This window comes from Sorex araneus, chromosome X, assembly GCF_027595985.1.
Source record: "Sorex araneus isolate mSorAra2 chromosome X, mSorAra2.pri, whole genome shotgun sequence".
NCBI classification, from domain to species: domain Eukaryota; kingdom Metazoa; phylum Chordata; class Mammalia; order Eulipotyphla; family Soricidae; genus Sorex; species Sorex araneus.
This window is the reverse complement of record NC_073313.1, coordinates 9,252,183-9,265,129: the sequence shown is the minus strand read 5'-3', so window position 1 is coordinate 9,265,129 and position 12,947 is coordinate 9,252,183. Positions and strand designations below refer to the sequence as shown.

The following is a 12,947-nucleotide window of genomic DNA, read 5'->3' as shown; positions in this document are numbered from 1 at the left end:
TCATCACAGAAATACCCACAAACAAATCAAAAAACAAAAACAAACGAACAAAACACAAAACCGAAACCCAACAAAACCCTACAGCACTATTCACAATCAAGGCCAGTCACAAACTTCACTAAGCAGATTGCAACCTTTTTGTCCCCTCCTAAACACTGGTTTTCAAATATGTACATGGGGGTTTGAAGCGACAGGACAGCAGGTAGGGCGCTTGCCTTGCACACAGCTGATCTAGGGTCAATCCCCAGTGCCCTCTCTGGTCCCCGAGTCCTGCCAGGAATGACCTGTGAGCACAGAGGCACCGATGTCCTGAGCACCCATGTGTGGCCCCAATCAATTAAATATTCAAGGAGGAGAAAAAAAAAAGTAATGCACAATGCTTTTATAGGCTCACTTGGAGTAGTGAAGAGCTCGGCTGGCTCAGAGAAAATTGGTCCTCTGGCCCCAGTATGCAAACACCACATCCGGGTCCCAGAGAGTCCAGGCTGAGACGCCGCCTCCCGCACAGACGGCTCAGCCCTGTGGGCGGTGTCTGCAGCTGCCCTCTTTACCGACACTGCTTTTGGTTTTGGAGCCCCACCTGGCGATGCTCAGGAGACCCCACGCCGTGCCGGGGAGCAAACCTGGGTCAGCCGCGTGCTCCCCGTCTATATCAAGGAGGGCCAGTGACCCCATCTGCAGACACTCGAGACGGTGTTACACCGCCACGAAGGCAGAGAAGGAAGAACCAGGAGTGAAACGACAGCTATATTCTCATATGTTCAATTTGATTTGGTTCTTTTCCTGTCTTTTGGGGTCACATGCGAAGCTCAGGGGCTCCCCCTGGTGCTGCACTCGTGGTGGTGCTGGCGAACCATGCGGGATGCCGGGGTTGGACCCTGTTTTCTCTCTCTAGGGGTCACATCCAGTGGCCAGCATGACGGAGGGGCGCAGCTCAGCCCAGAAGTACTCCGGGCCCCCCGGCTCAGATGCCCCACAGGGCGGCGCCCTTGGCGAGGACACGGCCGGACCTTACCTTTAGAGTGACTTCATGTGTCCACGCCGCTCCGGGGAGCTGCCAGCATTGGTCACATCCACGACGGTGCGTCCGCGGGGAGCCTGTCTGCAGAGAATTGAGGACACGTGAGAAGGAGCCATCACCGGAAGCCGCCACCAGGCTCTGCCAAGCCTCTGCCCCTCGCCTTATGACGCAAGCCGCTGGAGTCAATGGCCGTGTTTCCATGTTCCCATCTTGGCAAGAGGCGTCTGAGAACGGTTCCATCAGCACTCCCCCACCCCCGCTGTACCCCGAGCTCAGAAACACAGAGCAACAGTCGCAGAGAGTCCAGGGCGGGCCGGGCACTGGCCTTGTCCGGTTAGAGCCCCAAGCTCGGTCAGGGATCACTCTAAGCACAGTATGGGGACAGAACGCCCACAGCACAGCCAGTGGGGCCCCCAATAAACAAGAACAAAGAATAAATAAAAGCTGGATAAGGGCGTGCAGTGTCTGAAGGAGGGGGATCCCTTGGTCAACCTTGGCCCAGAGCCTACGGCCAAGGAAAGAAGGAGCAGAGGAGACAGCACAGCAGGAGGCCTTGCACCGGCAGACCTGGGTTCGATCCCCCGCCTGCCATAGGGTCCCAGAGCACCACCAAGAGTGGAGGGGAGGGGGAAAAAAGACAGGCAACTAGCGACAGGGAGCTAGGGCACAGGTGGGAAGGAATGAGGGGCCGAGTTGGGGACACAGGGACACGGGGGGAAGGAATGGAGAGCTATAACCAGGCTGCAGGCAAGCACACTGACCCCCAGAGACCCAAACTTGAAGCCAGCTGAGAAAAGTGTCTGTCAAGGCAGGCCGGGAGGCGCGGGAGGGACCCAGGGGACACTGGAAAGGAAGTCGCGCCGGAGGCGGCATCTAACCCCGACCACAAATCACTTTCTAAATCAACGATGCTTTAATGAAAACAAAAGATGCGCGAATAAAAACAGCAACAACCGAGACCAGATCCTAGATGCCAACGCCGCCAGCCCTCAGCACAATGAACACTCGGACCCGCGGCCTTCCCCAGGCGTCTCTCACACCACCTCGGAGCCGGGCCACAGCTAGATTTGCACCAGGGGCGTGTCAGGGCTGGAGCAATAGCACAGGATAGCACAGCAGGGAGGGCGTTTGCCTCGCCAGCCCGGGTTCGATTCCCAGCATCCCATAGCACCGCCAGGAGTAATTTCTGAGTGCAGAGCCAGGAGTAACCCTGAGCATCACTAAGTGTGGCCCAAAAAGCAAAAAAACAAAAACAAACAAACAAAAAAACAGCCAGAGGGGCACCGAGTCATTGAGTCACTGGCCCATCGAGGAGAACCACAACAACCACAACAACCCCCCCCCCCCATTGTTTAAACTGACACTGAACACTGCCTGAGAGAAAAATAAGACAACGCTTCCCAGGAGAACCTGGCTTGGGGCCCGGAGAGGAGGGCGCTTACCTTGCACGGGACCCCCAGGTGTTTGAGTCCCCGCATCCCACAGGGCCCCTCCCCTGAGAACTGCCCGAGAGCCAGGAGGGACCCCGGAGCCTCACTGGGTGTGGCCCAAACACCAAAACACCCAAAAAACAACAAAAACACCTTCAACAACTTGGCTTTGATTTGGTACACAGACACGCACGGTGAGCACGGGACTGCAGAGTCCCCCACACTCCTCAGCGCCGCTCTGGCTGCCGCAGCGTCCGAGACGCAGCCAGGCCTAAGAGGCAAGCGTCTGCAGAGACTCAGCCATCGGTACGCTCCTGCAGGACAACGGACCACCAATGCACGACAGAAGCGTCAGCAGCTTGGGCTGCAGAGATGCTACAGTGCGGAGGGCACCGGCCTGGCACCCCACCGGGTCTCTGAGTCCCAGGAGTGACCCTCTGCGCAGAACAGGAAGAAGCACCCCCGTCTCCTAAAGGGCACCAGGCTGCATTTCCCAGGGCGCCCCTGCGAAGACACCAAGTGCAAAGGTGTTCGCTACTTAGGAATTTCCAGACCTTAGGAAAGGGCCCTCCTGTTTCTTAGGATAGTTAAAAAAAAAAAAAACAAAAAACCCAAGATTACAGAGATTGTTTCCCAAAGCAGGTCACACTGCAACCTCCTCCCGCCCCCACAGGTTAAAGAAGGTAAACTGAGGGAGGAGATACCCACTGCTTTTTCTTCTCTAGGAAAGAGGGCCGTTGGTCAGTCTATATGAGAATTCATGACATGGAAGATAAAACTTACAATCTGGGTCAATCTCCCCGTTCTTTTAAATGACACTGAAGAATGATGAGTGAGGAACCGAAATGTGTCTACAAATGGACTGAAAAGGACACAAAATCCAACAGCTGAAGGGAATACTGATTTTGCTGGGAAAAACGGGAAATTCCATTTTCTGGAGTGTATATGTGTGTGTGTGTGGAGGGGGAGATGGAATCACACCATGCTCCTTACGGCAAGGAAGCCAAAGTCAAGTTTTCAGGGCTGGCCTTCTGAATTACGGGGCGAGGGACAGGAGGCTTCTGCTGAAATTGCCTAATGCCACCAAGTATCAAAATATGGGCAGCTGTCACCACAATAAGCCCCAAATTGCTAGCAAATTAAAACACTAAAACCCGTAATAATTCAATAAGTGATTAATACATAAACAGCTCCTATTACAAGCTGTTCCGGGTTGGGGCGAGAGGGCGACAAAAAAAGAAAAATCTTTTCAATCGAAATTCTTAATCTTTGGTCTAAAGCAGATGGTAGTAACAAATGAGCGTCTTGGAATTGAAAATAATCATTTATATGTAGATACGTGTTGTTCAATTCGTTAGCGTATAATGAACATCGTCTGTTGTAACTGCAGGGGGGATGGAAACTCGAAATGGGGAGAATAACACTCCGACACAGGGCATGTCAACGTGAATTACGTTGGCTGCCAGAAAGAATAAAGACAAATAAGAAATCTTATGACTACCTGGTCGTTACCATATTTCCCCGTTAATCGAACCCGAATAGAACCATCTTTCATAAAGAACACTGGGAAAAATTATATACACTAGCCTGGAGCGATAGTGCAGCGACCCGGGAGAGCGTTTGCCTTGCACGCGGCTGATCAGAGTCCGATCCCTGGCATCCCATAGGGTCCACATGGCACCACCAGGAGTGATTCCCGAGTGCAGAGCCAGAAGTCAGCCCTGAGCATCGCCAGGTGTGACCCCAAAAGCAACAGATAGATGTCACGTGTACACGGCAGGTGTCCTACCCATTATGCCACCTCTGGCCTCTCAACAATCCCCCCACCCAACCTTTCTTTTGTTTTTTGCCTGCTGCCTATTTGGGGGCTTCGGTCACATCTGGCGGTGCTGTGGGGAGTGAGAGTTCCATATGGGATGTCAGGGCTGGAACCCGGGGTGGCCATGTGCAAGGCCAACGCCCTCCCCACTGTCCCATCTCTCTGGCCCAGCACGTCCTCTTGTGTCTTCTATTTTTTTTTGGGGGGGGGGGATAGTGCGGGGGCTGGAGAGCTCGGGCCACATTGCAGTGGTGCTCAGGATCACCCTTGGCTTTGCACTCAGGGATCAGTCCTGGTCAGCTGCAGGCAAGGCAGACACCCTCTCCACTGGACTATTTCTGTGGCCCGAAAACGCTGAGAGTTTTTTAAAATTTTGCCAAGTTGAAACTTACTGATTTATAACTTTCAATAAACAACTATGACTTAGAAAATCACTGAGAGCTGATTTACAAAACTAATAATTTTGCTTGATAGTTGCTTTACATAAGAAGTCTGGGGGCTGGAGTGATAGTACAGCGGGTAGGGCGTTTGCCTCGCACAAGGCCGACCCGGGTTCGAGATGGTCGTGTCACTGTCCATCCCGCTGTTCATCAATTTGCTCGAGCGGGCACCAGTCATGTCTCCATTGTGAGACTTGTTACTGTTTTTGGCATATCGAATATGCCATGGGTAGCTTGCCAGGCTCTCCAAGAGGGATGGAGGAATTGAATCTGGGTTGGCCACATGCAAGGCAAACGCCCTACCCGCTGTGCCATGGTTCCAGTCCAGCGATGGTCATGATGGATGAACATAAACGTTCCCTCTCTCATGCTAATAGGAACAGAAAGTAGGACGCTTCCAGAGTCTGCCTCCACAGGAAGGGAAATGAGGGCCCCTCCTTCCTGGTTCTTCCCCCACCCTTGAAGAGCGTGTGCTCGGAGCTAAGCAGACACAAACGCACAGCTCACTCTCATACCAAATAATAACAGTAATAATAATAACAATAATAATCCCGTTGCTCATCGATTTGTTCGAGCGGGCACCAGTAACGTCTCTCATGGAGAGACTTATTGTTACTGTTTTTGGCATATCCAATACGCACAGGTAGCTTGCCAGGCTCTGCCGTGCGGGTTCCATACTCTCGGTAGCTTGCCGGGCTCTCCGAGAGGGGCGGAGGAATCGAACACAGGTTGGCCGCGTGAAAGGCAAACACCCAACCGCTGTGCTATCGCTCCAGCCCAATAATAACAACAACAACAACAAAAATGTGTATTTCCCCCCTTCCAGGCCATATCCGGTTTGAAGGGGAAGGATGACATTTCGCCGGGCCGTATTGGGAAATCTCACGATGCCGGATATCGAACACAGATCTCCTCCATTCTTTTTCTTTTCTGGTTTTTGGGCCACACCTGGTGACCTTCCGGAGACCCTAGAGGGTGCCAGGGAGTGTGACCCCTATCAGCCACATGCAGGGCAAGCGCCCTGCCCACTGTACTGCTCTCTGGCCCCGTCTCCCAGCCGCCTTCTACACGCATAGCCCAGTGGGCAGCCTGGCGAGTTTATTGCTTTTTTCTTGGGGGGGGGGGGGGTCACGGCCAATGGTGCTCAGGATTCACTCCCAGCTCTGTGCTCAAGGGGATCACCCCTGGCCGTGCTCGGGGTGGGACCCTGTGGGATGCCGGGGATCGAACCCGAGTCAGCTGGGATTCCCAGTCAGTGAGGCGCACAGCACAGTGGAAGGGCCTGAGTGAGGGACAGACAGGCCCGACGAGGCCACTCTGCCCACAGCCCTGCCTGCAGCCCCGCATGGTGCCAAGGACCGAGCTGGGGCCGGCCCGGGCAAGGCAGCGCCTTACCCCCGTCGGACTCTCCAGCTCCAGGCGCGTCCAAGTTCTAAACACATGTGCCAAGGGCCCCCGCCTCGCCTGTGGCCGCCCACCCAGACTCCACCCACACCTCCTCTGGGCCCCTGGGCACTGCCAGGAGAGACCCCGGATGCAGAGCCGGGAGCACGCTCTGAGCACCAACAGGACTGGCCCCAAAACACAGGCCAAAAGGTGGGTTTTTTGTTTTGTTTTAAAGCCACAGACTGTGGAGCTACAGGGTGCACGGGAGGGGGGGGGGAGCGATGGATTTCCTTCAGGGGGACCGGTCACTGGCAGGTGGGAGGGAATCTGGGGTTCCTGCATGCAAATCTTGGGTGCTCCCCGACACAGAAGTTCTCGAATCTGTTCAGGAATTACAGAAATGCCACAGCCCACACCTCATGCGTTAGTCCTGGGAAGCTGGTGAGTATCTGTTCTTGGGGGTCTAGTGGGGCTGGTTGTGTCTAGAGCCGGCGATGCTCACCACTCCTGCCAGGGCGCAGAGGACGCTATGGGGCAATGGGGGGTCAAGCCCCGGGGATCAGCCCTGGTTCTGCCGTGGGCAAGGCAAGCGCCCTCTCCACTGTGCCATCACTCCACCCCTGGTATGCCTGAGAAATTCTGGGGACAGGATGAGTGACCATTTCAGGCTGCATCGTGTCCCCGTGACACGGAGGTTGATGCCCTGTCCTTTCCCTTGTCCACCGGACCCCGGAAACGGCTGTGATTTCACACTGGGCCGCGTGAACGGAACTTTACGGTACTGCACTCAGCCCACCCCCGGCACAGAAAAGCTTTATTTCATTTTTAAAAAGCTACCAAACACCCTCAAGGTCCCAGAGTGACATTTCCATGATTTCACAGAAATGTCATGGATCTTAAAAAGAAAAAGGTGGGCCACAGCGCAGCAGAAACTTTGCAGGGCTCGAGCCCTGGGACCACGCAGCCAGCCCGAGCACCCATCCAAGTGTGGTCCCTAAATGAATCGCCAATAGAGACAGCAGGAGCAGGGGTGCCGAGCGGGGGGCAAGGGCGGGTATCTGTGAAGCGGGCAGGGTCGGCCATGCAGGTGTGCGCCGGAGCCAGCCACCAACGCGAGGACGCAACACACAGGTGGGCTTCGCCGCCCCTGCTGGCCCTGGTGGGCCTCGGGGAGCTGCATTTGCACCCAGCCCAGTCCGAACTCAAAACCGGCCTCGTGTCTGCCAGGCCGGACAGGCAGTCCGGCTGTGGTGACCACTGGGTTCAAGGCCGCATGGCACCTGGGGGCCCTCGGGACGCTGGCGACCAAAGCAGGGTCAGGGCGATGCAGCCTAAGCCTGGACTAGCACAGACAGTGCAGGGCTGAAAGGAAAACCCCAGGCCCATGGGGTCTGCACAGCCGCACAACGGGTGCGTCCTGCACAGCTTCGGACGGGACCCACAACCTCAGGGCTGACCACGTCCTGTACCAGGTTCTCTACCAACTCGGACCCACGGCACCTCTGTGGTCTCGGACACACGTACCCCTCCACCCTCGGATGGAGCAAGGCACCCCTAGGCTCCCGTGGACCCACGGCAGCCTTGCGGGCTGAGACCGGGGTATTTCTGGGTCTCTGAACAGCCGCGCCCCCACATCGTCGGGGTGTCCGTGCACATCTCTGGGGGCCTGGCCCCGTGGGAGCTCGAGGGAAGGATCATTTGGAACAGAGGTTCCACCTGTACTCAGATTTGGGGGGCTTGGAAACAGACATTTCGTCAATCAAAGCCAGCCAGGAAAGCCACCGACAGAAGGCAGCAGATGTCAGGAAACGCCGCCTGGGGTGACCCGTGCCTGGGCAGGAGACACTCACACCGCAACGCGCTGGGTCGACATCAAAAGCCAACATGGCTTCACGGGGCCGCGAGGCAGAGGCGCGGGAGGAAGCGCCCGACAAGGTTCATCCTGATCTTCCTATAGGGCCCGGCCTGGTCACTAGCCCGCGGCACCCCGCGCCCCACCCGCCACCGCGCCAGCCTCCTGGAGTTTCCCACAGCCGCGGAGCCCGGGCAGCAGTGGGCGGAGGGCAGCCTGGCCCGAGGACGGCCCACGGCCTTCTGGGCTCACTGTGAACTGCAAAACGGTGAAGACCAGAGCAAACACCCAAACAACACCCTCTGGAAGAACTGTACAAGACAGACTGCAGGGAAGGACGGAGAGGGTGGGACAGACAGAGAGGAGAGGGAGGGAGAGAGAGGGGGGAGGGGGAGCAGGGAGGGAGGGAGGGAGAGACAGAGGGTGGGACAGAGAGAGAGGGAGGGAGAGGAGGGGGTGGGACAGAGAGGGAGAGACAGAGGGAGAGGGGGAGAGAAAGGGAGGGGGAGAGGGGGACAGAGAGAGAGGGAGGGGAGAAAGAGGGAGGGGGAAGGGGAGAGGGAGGGGTACAGAGAGGAGGGAGGGGGAGGAGGACAGAGAGGGACGGGGTGGGACAGAGAGGGAGGGGAGGGGCGAGGGGGAGGGGACAGAGAAAGAGGGAGGAGAGGGGTAGGGGGGCAAGGGGAAGAGGGACAGAGAGGGAGGGAGAGGGAGGGGGACAGAGAGAGGGAGGGGGAGAGGGGGAGAGAGGGAAAGGGCGAGGGGGAGGGGAACAGAGAGAGGGGGGGAGGGGAGCGGGGTCGGGGGTGAGGCGCCAGGGGCTGCAGCCCAACGCAGAGGGCTGGAGGTGCGTCCCGCGCCTCCGTTGCAGGAAGAATGTACCGTGGCGGCGCAGCTGCGGGCGGGATGGCGGCGGGCGCGAATGCGAGCGCGGGTGGATGAGGGGCAGCACTTCCTTCCGGTGGGCGCGCAGGGGGGGTCCCTTGACCTCCTTGACCCTGACCTTGCGCACCGGAAGCGGAAGCGGGGGTGAAGCGCAGGGAGGCCTGGTGGGGGGCGGCGCGGCGTTGCAGATGCTCGGGCTCGCTGTTTCGTCTCCCGACTATCACCTGGCGCGCACAGCGGTTCTCCTTACAGGTCACTGCAGTGATTGGGGGGGGGGGGGTCACACCAGCGAGGCTCAGGGGCTACTCCTGGCTCTGCACTCTGGCGGTGCTCAGGGGACCCTATGGGACACCGGGGATCAGGTCATCTGTGCGCAAGGCAAACGCCCTCCCCACATCACCGTGCTTTGATGTTAGCTTCTTTTCTGTGAGATAATTAGCCTTTAGAAATGCAGGTGGCGCAAGGCCCCAGCCCACGGCCTCCCCGTCTGTGGAGCCCCGAGACGGCCAGGCCCCGCATCATGCCGCGGCTCACGGGCCGCAATCCACACGGGACCTGCAGCAACGGGCTCTGCCACGAGATGAGACGGACCCTCAAGGACCGGAGACGCCTTGCAATCAGTCTGAGGCCTCAGGCCCACTGCCCTTCCTACTATTTATAAGTTTTGCTATTTCCAAATTTCATGTTTCCAAATTAATACACCATCTTCATTAAAAAAAAAAAAAAAAACCCAACCCTGCAGGATGCATTATAGAAACACGGCCAGTCAATACGGCATCAGCCCCAGAGGTGTGAGGCCCTGGATGGGATCCCTTCCTCCCTTTTCGCCCTCACATAAATGATTTAATATTCATGAGTTGTGGCAAAACTCGACATTCTAATCCAGGCGGACAGCTTGACACGTTCAGTGTGAAAGTACCAGCCGCCGCAGAGAGGAGAGAAGGAAGGACGCCTTCAGCAACCCCGTGTCTGCCCTCACCGATGCGACCCACGTGCAGTGCACGTGGCGGGAATTATAACGGCAGTGGGGACTTCACCTCGAGAGGGACATGGATGTCTCCCGACGAAGCGCCATCTCGGCACCGCATTCCACACGGAGGCCAAGACAAGCATAGCACGGAGACACAGCCACACCCCCGGGAGGCTATGGCAAAGGGAAAGGCAGTACTTCCAAGTCCCGGGTCTGTTCCTCAGCGTTTGCCATCGGGGTAAATTACAGAGAGCGAGAAAGAGAGGAGAGAGGAGAGGAGAGAAAAAGAGAGAGAGGGAAGAGAGCATTAGAGGGAGAGGGAGAGAGAGAGGGATGAAACATCCGAATTGAGATAGGTGGATGGCGCGAGAGATGCAGTTAAATCAGAAACTGCAGCAAGTCCTGGGCCCACCGGGCCGCCCCGCGCAGCAGCTGCCAGTGAGCCGGTAACAATGCACCCTCCCCCCGCAACAGACAGGCCCAGTCAGCCCCTCAGTCCTAGGAACCGGCGGCAGCACGGGGAGGCGAGGAACAGCCCAGTGCATCTCTCCCTGCCCAGCCCAGCCCCGAGCATGTATTACTCAGTCGCCTGACGCTCCAGCGTTTCCTGTGGCTCGCAAACTGCCTCCGCCTCCCCATCACCGGGAAAGGTCAGCCCCACTGGCTCCAATATACTGAACAGACAGCGGATTCCTTTTCCCAACAATCAGAGGCAGCCACTCGCTCACGCAAACCCCGACAATCGAGGGCACATCGTCCCCCACAGCAGGTGACTCTGGAACTGCGCTTTCGTGGCAGACACTGACACATGGACACAAGCACACAACCATGGCCCAGGCCACTGAATGGATGAGTGTGGGAGCATACAGAGGCGCAGGTACACACGGTTTGTACACATGTGCTGCACACCTAGGGACACTTGCATACCACAGCCGTGCAATATGTGCCCACATGGTGGTACAATGTACACACATGCAGCATGCCAAGGCACACGAATGGACAACAGCCCTCATACCTATCAACAATGCAAGGCATAGGTACATGCGTGTGTTAACACACAGAAGCTCACATGCTTGCACAATGAAGCCATGGATACAAACACATGCCCATGTAAATGAACGGAATGTGCACACATGCACAGAGCATGCCGACACCTTCCATGCTGACTAGCCAACACCACTATCCTGACACGCCAACACCCCTTCATCCTGAGGCGCCAACACCCCTGCATGCTGACACTCATGCAATGCACCTGTGTACAAACACGGGTCCCTATGTCAACGCAGAACCATGCAGGGAGGCCCTGTGGAAGGGGCAGACACAGGCCGACACAGTGCAGACATGGCCAAACACACATCACAGGACAATGCACGACACTCGTGAGCCCTGTGGGGGGATGTGTGGCTGCGTGCCTGTGCGCAACACATACGTGTGCTGACTTGCTTGAACAGAGAATCTTAGTGCACATGTGCTTGGCATCAACCAGCACAGAGTGCATGCAGTGCCACTAACACACACTTAGATACACACACTGGCAGTGCCCCGGCGTACAAATGCGTGCACCTGTCAACAGACTCCTTCTACACACACAGTGTACCCATGTACAACCGCACATGAAAGCCAGCACATGCAGGGAGCTCAGAGCCCCCGGCGTGCACCTCTGGACAAACATATGCACACATGTTCACAGTGTACCCTGTAGTCACGTGTGAACATGTCAACATGCCTATGGAACACAGGCATAATGCACCTATGTACAAATACATGCACATGTGTTCACAGTACACCCATGTAGAGATGTGTAAACATGTCAACACACCTATGTAACACACGGGCATAATGCACCTATGTACAAATAGATGCACACGCATTCACACAGTGCACCCATGTAAACACATGTATAAATACGTCAACACACTGATGGAACACAGAGACACAATGCACCTATGTACAAATACATGCCCATGTGACAATGCACAAATCATAGTCCCAGGGGGACTGTGCATACATGGGCACACATGCCAACACATGGATACATACAAGCTTGAACTGTACTTGGTACAAGCACATGCAACATCTATCAATGTACACAGGGCTCATGCACTGTCCCAATATGCCAATGTGTTTCAACACACCGACACATGTATACATGTCACACATTTGTAGAGCATGCAGTTACAAATGTGCATGCATGTCTGCACATAGCAACACATCGAAGCGCCTGCTTGCACCTCTCTACAGGAACTCACATGGTACTCAGATGTGTAGACATGGGCAACCATGACAGTACTCCTGTGCACACGGACATACACAGTGCACTGTGTAGACACACACATCACCTGCTGCTACTAACAGGCCTGCATAATGCAACTAGGTAGAAACATGTACCCACATACAACAAGACATAGGCCCAGGGGAATGTGTGCACATGTGTACAAATGCCAACACATGGGTACACATATGCTTACACAGTACCTGTGCAGTTCATGTACACAGGACTCATGCACTGTCCTGATACAGCAATGTGCATGTATGAACGCATCCCTGGAAACATGTTTCTAGGTCAACAGTCCTGGTGAGACACACACGGTACATCCACAGACACACACACTCACAGGTCAGCACACAGCAAGGCACCAGAGCTCACAGCCTGCGTATGCCGCAATATAAACACCTGCACATGAGTTCACACAATGCACTGATGTGTAGACACCTGTGAACGTTTCAACAAACCTATGTATAAACACATGCAAATGTCAGAGCACACACAGTGCATGGTGTAGACACATATGTGTTAACACACACACAGGAGCTGGCGTGCCCACACAATGCAACAACCTACAAAAACAGGCCCATGTGGCAATGCACAGCCAATCATAGGCCAAGAGGTAATGTGCACACATGTGCAGACACACCAACACAGATACATGCACACCTGTACAGTACGCCCAGTGCAAACACGTGTGACACATGTCAATGTGCACAGAGCTCACGCACTGTCCTAATACACACGTGTACCAGTGAACAGACTCCTGGACACACACAGCTGCAGAAAATAGCCACTTATGAACCTGTTCTCATAGCTCTGCACACAGCCACACAGCAGAGCTCAGAGCACCCACGTGTTTGACATGAGATTGCAAA

At 55.7% G+C, this 12,947-nt stretch overlaps 1 protein-coding gene across 5 annotated transcripts in view; it reads right to left on the bottom strand.

Moving 5' to 3' along the window:
- Positions 1 to 12,947, bottom strand: part of LOC101551001 (transducin beta like 1 X-linked) — a 61,602-nt gene that overhangs the window by 21,736 nt on the left and 26,919 nt on the right. For 4 of the 5 annotated variants that reach the window (XM_055122921.1, XM_055122922.1, XM_055122919.1 and 1 more), the window contains exon 2: positions 1,016 to 1,102. The gene's annotated coding sequence lies outside the window, so the exon portion shown is untranslated. The remainder of the gene's footprint in view (positions 1 to 1,015; positions 1,103 to 12,947) is intronic. The other variant, XM_055122920.1, reaches the window with a different exon arrangement.